This window comes from Coturnix japonica, unplaced genomic scaffold (genome assembly GCF_054131305.1).
Source record: "Coturnix japonica strain WE unplaced genomic scaffold, WE-NBRP24 Scf045, whole genome shotgun sequence".
Taxonomy (NCBI): Eukaryota; Metazoa; Chordata; class Aves; order Galliformes; family Phasianidae; genus Coturnix; species Coturnix japonica.
Genome location: NW_028188948.1, coordinates 1,973,625 through 1,986,728, shown reverse-complemented (window position 1 = coordinate 1,986,728; position 13,104 = coordinate 1,973,625).

Sequence of the window (13,104 nt, the reverse complement as noted above, 5' to 3'; positions counted from 1 at the left end):
GCTGGTCGATCTTGAATTTTCTTTGTTTTTTGAGTTATTACTGGACGGACTTCTAGGGAGTCCGTCTCAGATGGTTTTTCTAGATCAGATTTAGTGATCTTATTTTGATTCATTTCTTCAGGATCTTGATCGTCATTAAATGAAATGTATCTAATTTGAGGGTTGGAGGAAGAAAATGACGGTTTTTTTCCTGTCAATAGATTGATCTCACCCTCCAATTTTTCAATACGGGCCTTTAACAATTCATTTTCATGTGCAATGTTGTTTGATTTTATCTCTGCCCGATTTAAAGCATTTAATAATGGCCAGGCTGCCATAGATGCAGCCATTCGCTTTTCTTTTGTAATTAAGATATCTTTTTGTAGTCCTAGAAAGTAATCAGTTAGACAATAGGCGTCCATGTTGTTTGGTACTCTTAAAGGGCCCCATTGTTCAATAATTGTTGCTAATTGGTAATATGGGGACGCCTCAAAACCTGGAATTTGTCCAGGAAGGCATGTCCCTAAGGGGGTGGTCTTCTCCCCTTTGTACCAATTAAAGATTTTCCACACAAAGGACATTTTTTTTTTCCTTATATTTCTAGATGCCAAGTCAGTGGCTCCTGCCTGGCTTGCCAAATGTATTGGCAATAACTATGCTGGTATTAACAAGGATAGCAATTACAAGTAAAATGGTAGAAATACAGAAGATATAAGGAAAAGGGAACTCACCAGAGCTGAGGTGATCCTTCCTGGTGAGCAATCTCCAAGAGATGCTGCCTCAGTGAGGGTCAGCCCTTAAATGAGGTCTCAGAGGAGGTGGAGTCGAACTCCACCCCTCCAGGGAGCACAGCTACATAACTTTCACCTGTGCTCCCACAGCTGACCCCACACTTGCCTCAGCTGATCAATCAGTGGTTCACATTGTGATCTCCCATACACAGACAGAACCTGCCTGAGGAGCAAGCTGATGGCTGTCAGCTACAGGCAGACCTAGCTTTGTACTGCATTTCTTAGAGCAACAACTGTTGCTTTCAGTCACTGAATATACCAAGGCCAATTACTATGCCAGGAACATTTATGGCATCAGTGAACAAAAAATGCGTTAAAAATTGTAATAGACAGGAGCCATTTATTCTTTTATAACTAGTGACCAAACTATATTCTTTTATAACTGTGACCAAAGAACAACAGTCCTTCTAGAGTCAAGCTGTTAAGAACTAATAGCATCAATCAATATCACATAGATAGATTACTTCCCTGCCCTAAGACCATCTTGCGACCATTTGGTGCTCCTAATTAAGCCCTCTTGATGGCATTTTGTCTGAGCCATGCGACATTTTGTGATAGGAGTTACTGCTAGTGTTCCCTTAACCCTACACCAAAGTAGGAGGCATCCATTCTCAGGGAATCATGCAGGCTTCCTCTGTATTTGATGCTCAGAGACAGCCCCAGAACTTTTTAAATCTTAGCTTAGCTCTCATCCAATAATGTTCATCAAACAGTGCAACTTGTCCTTTGGGGATGCCTTTGTTCTGCATCAACCAGTTCCAACGGAGTCTTCTTGGCTTGTTTTAGATCAGTTTTTCAACAGATAAAGCCAGGGTCTTTGAATTACAAAGTGAAATTGCAGAATGCATGATTCTCAACCAAACAGAACAGCAGGTGGGATGCAGGGTGAATACCTGAACCAACACCACCTGCAAGCAATCCTTCAATATCTTAGGAATCTCTAGCCACCCCAAATCCAGTGTTGTGCTTGATCTATCATCTCTGCTGAGTTTTTAGCTAAGCTGATGGTGAGCATCACGGTGGTGATGGGTGAGCAGTCAGACTAGAGGGTCTTAATCAACCGTAAGGATCCTGTGATCAGAGGAATGTGAATGTGCTGTTAAAGGTCACAAGCGCTGCACTGCAGCATGAGCATACACAGCGAAAGGCTTTCAGTAGAGCTTCAGTTCATAAATGAGGACTGGGTTATGGAAAATAGGCTCAAGATATAAAACAGAAAACAGATCTTAACGCCAGGTTCTGTGAATGCAACCAGCTGAATTTCACAGATATTGAATTTCAATGACAATTTCTTGTGTTATTTTACCCTCCAGCTCCACCCTGAACAGGAACATGTCAGTGACAAGCATTACTCCTCCAGGCTTGACCTAACAGTGCTTTACTTGCACTATGAGCTAATGGCTGTGCTTACAGCACCTCAGGGAGACACCTCAGAGATCACAATATCCTTCGGGTACAGCAGGAGACACTCAACTCTCCAAATGTGGAGTTTAATTTGTCCAAAGAGGAGACAGGATTCCCATGCTAATAACTTAGGACCATTTCAGTCATAGGTTTAAAGATGATGTAAATGCTGAGGCAATACATGAACTAGATGAATGAAGCCCAGATGTCAGGGCTCAAGTCGTGACTCCAGCCCCAGCTGGAGCTAAGGCTGTCTTGAATTCATCACAACACAGTTACATTATTTGCTCATACTGTGGATTTGCATAGGGACAACAGGAAGGTCAGAATTGCTTCAATAGAGCTATGCAATCTTTGTCCTAAATACTGGAAACCCACAGCGTTGGACAAATAAAATGAATTAAGTCTGAAGTGCTTTACATGGATTGTGATCCTATGTTTGCCTCACAAACTTACCTGAGACTTTCCAATCAAAAATCAGAGTGTCATCTCCAATTGTGTAGATGTATGTTCCCTCGTCTTCTTTCGTTACAGCTGAAGCCACAAGCTTATGCAGTTTCCCTTTATCTTCCATTGTGAATTTCTTACTGGTCTTGATTTCTTTGCCATTTTTGTACCACTTCACCATGACATTGGCTTCAGAGGTCTCAGAAACAAATTCAGCTTGTTTTCCAGCAACGGCCCTGATTACTCCTCCACTTGTCTCTTTGATTACGAAGTTTGCCAGTGCTGAAACAAAATATGAAGACACAAAATACATATGATGGTAAAGAACTGCAGGGACATTGGTGACCATGAGGCATTCATTTATCATAAGATCAAACGTGCACGTTTAATCCTAGTTCTAATTGCTAGATTCTAATTCAGAAGCTGGCAAATTGGCAGCTTTTATAAACCACGTACTAGATTACCTTATCTCCACAAGTTGAAGGACGTACACTGTACAGGGGACAGAGCCAAAGGAAGAAGCCCAAGGCTTCAAGAAAATGTCTAAAATAGGAAAACTGAGGAAAGAATTGGAACAAGCAAACTAGAAGGAAATCAATGGAGGGGGTATCTATTACTGCACTGTAACCCCCTGGCAAACAAATCAAGCCTAAAAGATGGAGATATCACTTAGGACTGAAAAGAAAAAAGAAAAAAAAGAATTCCTTTATGGAAATTAATTGGAGTTCAAAAGTTAGATGATAAAACTGGCCCTTATTAACACACAGTGGAATAATTGACTTCAAAGATTCAAAATCTCACCACTGTCTTAGCCAAAAGTTCAAGCCTAAGTCCACGGTCCTATTTTACTGAGGGTAATTGAGCTTGTTTTCCAACTTCTTGTTAACATATCATTTCAAAACAGCGCACACAACTGAGTTGGGTCTGTTGAGACAGCGCAGTCAGAGCTGCTAAAATCAAAGTCTGGATTATGCATGCATTTGTTCTGCAGTTCCAAGAACACGCATGTATAATACAAATTCAACAACGTTCTACAGAATGCCTGTATTTAGGAGCTCGAGAGCCAGCTGATGGACACTGGGATGACTGAGATCCTGTCAATACATTTAACTCCATCCTATCATACAGTCACATTTCATTCATTTTTTCAGGAACTGTCTCTTATCATTGTAGTCCCGTCACCACTGCTGGATGTGAGCCCAACCACACAAAAGCAGCTGCTGGTTTTCACTGCAGATACTGCAGTAAGGAGAAACAGCCTCCAGACTGGACCAGCTGAGCGTGGCCCTACCAGGATTTGCTCCAAAGGTCTTATTACCAGTAGTGCTTCCCGATGAAATACATGGGGGTCCTCCTTTGATTCCAACCCCAACCCACCCCACCATGCCCCCTGATAACATCCATCAGGGCCACATCTCGACAGCTCCTGAACACCTCCAGGGATCCCACCACCTACCTGGGCAGCCTGTGCCAGTTAATTCTATGGGCAGACCTGCCAGTATGAAATATTATGCTAACATGACAAAGAGAGAGAAGAAAAGCAAAATTAAGACTAGCTGACAAGCCTTGGCAGGAAGTTCTGCTCTCCATCAATTTAGTCCCTGTGACTCTTCACAGGTGTTTTCTACATTTGGGATCACTGCTACAAAAAGAGATGTTGACATCATCTCTTGTGGCCACCCTGACAGAAGAGCAGGAAGGCTGGGATGCTCTTTTTCCTGTCTTTCCCTTGATTTCCTCTATATCTTAGGGACGAATCACAGGACAGAACACAGAAATCAAATGGCTCTACAAAGCAGATTGGCCAGTTCAAGTCAAAACAGCCACTGAAAACACCCCAGATGCTGTCTGACAACAGCTGGACTGTCGGGGAGTCAGGTGAATGCAGTCTGCTGGCCCTGGGCAGGAAGAGGACAGCCCAGACTGTCACATACCTTTCACTGAAAGCTGATAGAGCATTTTATCCCCCTCACAGATGCACTGATAACTTGCAGCATCATCCATTGAGTCGTTGTGAATTTTCAGGGTGTGTTTCTTCCCCACAATTTGCAGTTCATAATTTTCACTGGCCTTGAGCTCTTTCCCATCCTTCATCCACTCCACAGTAGCGCCTGTGTCTGAAAGCTCAGCCTGCAGTTTGGCTTCCTCACGCAGCCAAGCGCAGATCTTTTCTACATCTTTGCTCTTCTTGGTAAATCTCACTGCAGCACCTGTCAGGAGCAAAGGCCTCGTTATTTCAATTTATATCAGGCTAACGTGGTCAATGTTTGCTGCAACATCTCTGAAAAAGTATCACCTTCTGTTCCTGCACTCATCATTGTGTCAGTGCTGAGCAATTCACGATATTTCATTTGGTCTTCTTGCTGGATTTACTAAGTAAAAATCAACCAAACATCTCCTTCTACTGATTAATAATGCTCTAAACATGCTTCTGCAGAGGTTTCCACCCAATGACAAACAGGTCCTCCCATCATGAATGTTTATTTGTTCTACTTTGTCATGCAAAGCTGATTGATAGAGATATTATTGGAATGATTGCTCCCCTACTTCTAAACTATTCCAGTGCAATCAGAAAGGCTGTCTGAACCTGCAGCTGAAAGTACTGCTCTATGGTCATGCAGTGGTAAACCTGGTGACTGAATGCACTGGCCAATAGCTGTGAACTGCAGACATTCATCAGCTGGCATGCTTGCACGTTGTTGTAAGGTCAATAGTAAACATGGCATCCCCTCCAGGTACAGCTTCACCAGTTGTTAGGGGGGATTTCACAGCCAGGACTGGGTCTGAGGAAGAACATGTATGTCTTAATGCTCTTTAGATGCAAGTCTGGTATCTCATTTAGAGATGGAAGATTAAATCATAGGTACATTTCTACTTCTCCCTTTGCATGAGTGCTAGAAGAAGCACTTCTGTGCTTAAGATCTGTTACAGAAAGTTCTGCCTCTTGCACATGTGAGATATCAAAAGATAAGGATATTCATGTCTCTGTCACAGAAACAACTCGTATCACTTTAGTGGTAGCTGGAGGTTGATAGGAGATAGGAGAACTAGGGATAAAGGAAAGCCTTTGGTGTGTTAATGCACTGCTAACCTTAAAGTCAAAGGAAGCATCTTTAGGGAACCAACACAGCTGCTCAGCACACACTGACCCATTTCCATTGGGGTTTTTGTGCTTACCAAGGTGCACGCTCCCTGGGAATTCCAGAGACGGGCTCTGTCCATGCGCATTGACTGCAGACACTCGGAACTGATCATCAGCCTCTTCAGACAGATTGCTCACCGTGAACTCTGGGACGGGGACATGAGACTCGTGGCACCTCACCCAGGTGAAGCCAGTTAGTTTCTTGCGTTCCACAATGTAGCCATCAATTGGAATGGGGCGGTGCATCTTCGGAGGGGACCATGCCAGCGTCACTGAGGTTTCTGTTTTATTTTTCACCACGGGGTCAATTGGGGGCTGGGTGGGAGGTTTTCTGGGAGCTGAACAGAAATAAATACAGAAATATTAGCATAAGGTCATGTAGGCTGGAAAAGACCTTCAAAAGACCTTCAAAATCAGCAGACTCAACTTTCAGCATGACCTACTGAGTCCCACCATTAACTACTGTGGTACCTGAGGACATACATGACAAGCTTATTCCTGCAGGTATTTACATAGTGAATATATTCACCCTCTGGTTGCTTTGGAACATTTTAGAGGTTAAAATCCCATCAGACTTTTTCACTGTGTGCAGCCACTGATACAGGCAGGAGGCTGGGAATTACCTGATGGGCTCTAGTTACAGACTACTGACACAGTAAAGGATTGATTTCATTTAATTTTGGCCATCAGAAAGTTTGGTGTCTGGTTTCAGTCACCCATCTGGACTCCAATTATAATCATATGGAGAACAGCACATTCAGGAGAACTCATCTCAATAAACCTGAATGAAATCACAGAATCATAGGATCATGGGAGGGCTTGGGTTGGAAGAAACCTTCAAGATCATTAAGTGCTAGATGCCAAAGGTCCCACTAACACAGTATTAAGCCAAAAGCTAGATGCTGGAATCAGATCTCCTGACCTTACCATCAGAAACTGAGATGTCATATTTTGCTCAGAGGTGCCTGCTTGTAGGAGGGACAGCTTCCGAGCTTTTTCTGCTCCAGGAACCAGCTCCAGCTTCAGAATTTAAACAGCAGTCAGAAATTAAACTGAGCTTTGTCACCTCCATCAAATAGAAGGAGTGGTTGGGTGGTACAGCTTTCCAAATCGCTTAGAAACTGTCACAACAATCAGATGCCTACCTTTTCTTTTTTAACTTGTTAATACATAGAGCTTAATAGCATCAGAATGCCCCAAGCACTTCAGACAACAGGACAGCTGTAAACCCTTCTTTAAGGATTCCTTTGTTTAACCACTGAGTAACTGTAATTCAGTGGTGCTGGTAGGAGAAGGGAAGTCCTAATCTGCCCAGATGGTGAACAGAGTTGATGTTCACATGCAGACTGGTGCTGCAGCAGAGCCAGAAACCACTCATTTGGGAAACACAGCACCAAGAAAATAATGGGAATAGCTTCATAAAATCAGGAGCTTCACTCAAATTTCATGTCAGATCTATAATTCTTCCTATTTTCAGGAAGAAATGATTTCCCTTTTTCTTGTAGTTTTATTTTCTTTTCCTTTCCAGCAAGCAGCTTTGTAGCTTACAAATTGTTTTCTAATCACCTCCTGGTGTGGACAAATCACACAGGTCTGACTCCATGTTTTACATAGTTAGCATTTTATATTTGTTCCACTATGGAACTGTACAGTCATAGAATGGCCTGGGTTGAAAAGGATCCCAAAAATCATCCAGTTCCAACCCCCTGCTATGTGCAGGGACGCCATCCACCAGACCAGGCTGCCCAGAGCCACATCCAGCCTGGCCTTGAATGCCTGCAGGGATGGGGCATCCACAGCCTCCTTGGGCAACCTGTTCCAGTGCGTCACCACCCTCTGAGTGAAAAACATCTTCCTAAGATCCAACCTGATCCACAACCCCTACACACCCTCAGAGCCCCCTAGAGCCCCTAGTCCTCCTATTGCCCACCACAGCCCCATATGCCCACTAGAGTCCCCCTCAACTCTCGTTACAGGCCCTGCACAGCTCTATATAACAGTCTTATAGAACTACCTCTAGTAGAAGCAATCTCCACACAGAGATCCTTTCCCAGCACACTGCGCCACGGGGGGAGCAAAACGGGGGGGGGGCACATACACACACAGCGCCGGGGGGGCCCGTAACCGACCCCCACCCATCCTTTAAAGGGGTGGGGGGTCCGTTTTAATGGGGGGGGGGGCGAGATCACCTTCACCCCCCACCCCCCCATCCCCACCCCATCCTTTAAAAGGGGGGTGTCCATTTTGGTGTTGGGGGGCAGTGACAATCCGCCCTCCCACCCCATCGTTTAAAGGAGGGGGGGTCCGAGACCACCCCCCCCACCCCATCTTTTAAGGGGGGGGGTCAGGGGCTCATGGGGGGCAGCACATCGTGCACAACATTGTGGGGGGGGGGGGGCTTTAAAAGGGGGGGGTTACAAAAAGCATAGCTCTCAACTATAGATGGGATTGGGGGGGGCTCAATCGATGGGGGGGGGGCCCTTCATGCAGGGGGGGCACAGCGTAAGTCAGCGGCTTTGAGGGGGGGTGTTGGGGCTGTTTGGCCTTTGGGGGGGTTATTGTGTGCCCCACCCCCACCACCCCCACACACAGTGGGGTGTTAATGTGGGGGGGGGGGGCTTAGATTAGTTGCGTTCCCTATAGCACTGCCCCCCCCCGTCATTAACCCCCCCGCTTTATCCTTACGGCTGAGCCCCCCCCCGACAGCGCCCCATTCATCTTGATGGGGGGGGGGGTTTGTCACACGACCCCGGCGCGGCTTACGGCACATCGTCGACCCCACCCCACCCCCCATAACCCCACCCGGGGGGGGAGGGGGCGATGTGGTGAGTGGGGGGGGGGTTCCGGAGGTGGGGGTGAGCAAAGCGCAATATGGGGGGGGGGGTCCTATAACTGGAGGGCAGCGGCTGCACAAAGAGCCCGCGGGGGTCGGAGAGCAGCACTTTGGCTGGGGGGGGTCCACGGGGTCCGGGGGTAATGCTGCCCCACCCCCTCCCCCACCCCCCACTGCCGACCCCCCCCCGCGTTGCCCCCCCGCCCCAACGTCAGCTCCTGCGGCAGCTCCTCGTCGCTCTCCTCCTCCTCTTCCTCGTCTGGGGGGTCAATATGTGGGGGGGGGGCTCCCATCGGGCAGCGGCAGCTCCGCCGGCTCCGATTGGCTGAGCCGCAGTGCGCGGGAGCGGCTGTTGTGTGCCGGTCGGTGGAGGGGCGGCTCTTCATGGAGCTGCCCCGCAGCCAACAACAGCCTGAATGAGATCCTGGAGTCCCAGACGCTGGAGGATGAGCTGGGAAAGAGCAGAGGCTCCCCACAGAAGGGCAAATCACGTCTGATAACGTGAGTGTGGAGCACAGCCAGCCCCTTCCTCACATGTGTGGGGCTTCCATGTTCCTCTGTGCCCATTGCAATGTGCCACCCCAATCCTGCTGCCCAGCCAGGAGTGGATGGGATGAGCAGGTTGGGATGCACAGAGCAGTGCTCAGACATTGCTGGGACATTTGTGCACTGCTGTTGAGCTTCCCTTTGTGCAGCAGGGGAGAGGATGGAGGTTTACAGGTGGATGGTTGTTATTTCTATGGCATTGCACAGGTGGTAGAACCATGTCCATTCCCAAACTTATTCCAGGGCATGCGGGAATTTGTGCAGTTGTAGTTCCTGAATTGTGCTATTTAAAACCCTCCTGTAAATGGGGATGTTTTGTAATGCCTGCTGGGGCTGCAGGCAGCATTGCCTTCCTCCTTAGGGGGCAGGTTTAATCACAAGCCTCCCTATTTCCTATCACAAACGTCCTACAAACCATGTCTGGGCATTGCTGTCTCGGCCTGGATCTCAGCTCCTGAGACTGTCAGATGTGAAGCAGCAGCAGCTGGGACAGGGCTGGCTCTGTGTGCCCTCTCTGGGTCTGTGGGCACAGAGTGGGGCAGAGGGATGACTGTGAGAGGGAGGAATTGCCCAGCCACAAGAAAGAGGAAATCAGCTGAAAAGGGGAGATTTGAGAAGCACTGAGGCTGTGGCTGCTTTGACAGTAAGAAGAAACCAAGCTGTCACTGTGCAGATGGGAACTCCAGTAGGAGAGCTGTGGTGGCTTTACAGATGGCAGACAGCAGCTGGAGTGTAGAGCCAAGGGTAGGGGGGGGATCTTCCTCTTAGCAATGCCATGCAAAGAATGATGCAGACTCCTGCAGGGTCGGCTTTGCTGTGTGACCCTGGGTGGAAGCAGCTGGAAGGTCTCAGCCCTTCTGCATTATCCCAGGAGCTGGGGCAGTGCTCGGTCTCATCCCACCTCTGCTAATAGCAAATGCAGAATCCCTTATCTGAGTGCCCTTTTCTCTCATGTAGAGTCACCAACCCTGGGAAGTTGACAAAAAGTTTGGGTGTTGTGTTGAGGGATGTGATTTAACTGGGAAGTATTGGTGATGGTTGGACTGGATGATCATAAGATCATCCAGATCATAAGATCTGAGATCATAAGATCATAAGATCATCCAGGTCTTTTCCAACCTTGAAAATTCTATGGAGTTGTAGCAGATTGTGGGGGTGTAGGTGTGGTATATATATGTACACAGATGGGAATATCCGTATGGAAAAGATAGATCCATGTGTGTTCTGGGCTGCACTGAAAAAGGGGTGGCCAGCAGGAGAGGGAGGTGATTGTCCACTCCTGCTCAGCTCTTGTGAGGCCATATTTGCAGCACTGTGTCCAGGCCTGGGAAGGATGTGGAGCTGTTGGGGGGGGTCCAGAGGAGGGCCACTGTGATGATCAGAGGGCTGGAGCAGCACTCCTATGAGGAAAGGTGGAGGGATCTGGGCTTGTTTAGCCTGGAGAATGGAAGGCTGTGGGGAGACCTCATTGTGGCCTTTGAGTACTTGAAGGGAGCGTATAAACAGGAGGGGGAATGGCTGTTTATGAGGGTGGATAATGATAGGACAAGGGGGAATGGTTTAAAACTGAGACTGGGGAGGTATAGGTTGGATCTTAGGTAGATGTTTTTTGCTCAGAGGGTGGTGACACACTGGAACAGGTTGCCCAAGGAGGCTGTGGATGCCCCATTCAAGGCCTGCAGGCATTCAAGGCCAGGTTGGATGGGCTCTGTCCATGAGCATTGACTGCAGACACTTGGAACTGATCATCACCCTCTGCAGACAGATTTACAGCCCCTGCACAGCTCTATATAACAGTCTTATAGAACTACCTCTAGTAGAAGCAATCTCCACACAGAGATCTTTTCCCAGCGCCCCTTTGTGACATCATAATGCCCCTTTGTGACATCATAACACCCTTTGTGACATCATAATGCACCTTTCTGATGCCATAATGCCCCTTTCTGACGTCATAATGACCCATTGTGATGTCTTAATGCCCCTTTGTGACGTCATAATGCCCTTTGTGATGTCATAATGCCATTTGAGACGTCATAAGGCTCCTTTGTTTTCATAATGCCTCTTTGTGACGTGATAATGCCTCTTTGTGACGTCATAATGCCCTTTGTGACGTCTTAATTCCCCTTTGTGATGTCTTAATGCTCTTTTGTGATGTCACAATACCCCTTTGTGATGTCATAACACCCCTTTGTGACATCACAATGCCCCTTTCAGACGTCATAATGAGCCTTTTTGACGTCATAATTCCCCTTTGTGATGTCATAATGCTTCTTTGTGGTGTCATAATGCTTCTTTGTGATGTCATAATGCTACTTTGTGACGTCATAACGCCCTTTGTGACGTCATAATGCCCTTTGAGACGTCATAATGATCCTTTGTGATGTCATAATGCTCCTTTGTGATTCATAATGCCCTTTGTGATGTCATAATGCCCTTTCTGACGTCATAATGCCCCTTTGTGGTGTCATAATGCTTCTTTGTGAGGTATCTCTGGTGCCATTGATAATGAAGTGTGATGAACTGGAAGGCTTTCAGTAGAATTGCAGCCCTAACATAAACAATGACTTGAACTCTGGAATTCTGTGTAAAATCATTAGCTAGCTTGTGGTCCGGGTCTTCAAACCAAAGGCTGTGAGGTGCTGCTCTTGTTGACGCAGGCTGTGAAAGATGACTTGAGCTCTAAGAGTAATTTCCCTTCTGCTCTTTATATGAACGTCAAATCCACAATTAGAATATTAAGAAGATAATATAAAATTTTGTGCTGCTGGACTGAGGACTTCCATTAGCTGTTAGCCATAGTTTGGAACTTGCAAAGCAATCTTATTTAGACTTTGGTGATGAAATCTTCTGATGAAATCCTCCTTCTAATTCTGCAAAAGAATCTCGGTGGAACATTTCTGTCTGAAAAGGCTCTGGCATATGAAGATGTGCCAGACTGCAGCCATGTGCCAGATGCGTTTGGATCCATGGAATTTTCTGATGTAGCTTCAGTGTTTGAAGAATCTCCACTCGATCTAAATACTCAGAAAACAAAGCAGGTGTGTGAAGATGTACAGCTAGTTTCTTACAGAAAAAATACAGCTCTTAATCTAGAAATCTGCTTCTCATTGTATCTAGTGCTTACTCCATATTTAAGTATCTAGTGGACCTTGACCAAAGGAAGATAAAGATAGAGCAAAGAAGTATGTTAAGCATAAATTTAGTTGCCTTCTACCTGTAGGCCATGGTTGGTTTGACGTGATCCCTAACTCCAGTGTTTGGTTTGCACAGAAACAGCAAGCAAGGGAACAAGTAAAGGAGTCAGTGAGGATTTTAAAACACAATGGGAAGCGATAAGGCACAGTTAATAAGATTCTGGAGTTAGGCTGGAGGTAGGCAGAGGTTGAAAGGTACCGAAAGAAATTCAATCTTACTGTGTTGGACAACAAAATCCACTGTGATATTATTCAAATTTTTAACTAAACCAAGTGATAATTCATATTTATGTTTAGATAAGCTGGTGAGGGTTAATCCTCAATGGAGAATTGAGATGAACAAATAAAAAAATGGTGTTTGACAGTCTATAAGAAACGAACTTATTCTAGGAGAGAATCAGAGTTTTCAACTGTTTTGTTCAATAGCCAAATAATGTATGATATTTTTATAAGCATTGTGTCTGACCTTCTCAGCTGTTAGAATTTCTTTGACAGTAACTTCTCCGGCTGTGATCAGAAAACCTTTTGTTCCGTCTCTGGCACCATTCGAGGCATGATACTCAACTGGGTGATATGGAATTCACACTGTCAACTCCAGTGACAAGAAAAGTGGCATCTAAGAAGCGTGCAAACACAGAGAATGTTGATGCAGAGTCAGTGTTAAGAAATGAGCTGCCCTTTGCATTTCCTGCTCCAAAGGCCTTCTTTTCGAAGAGCCAGACAGAGAAGCAAGTAGAAGGCATATCTTTTTAGGCGCCTACTTCCAAA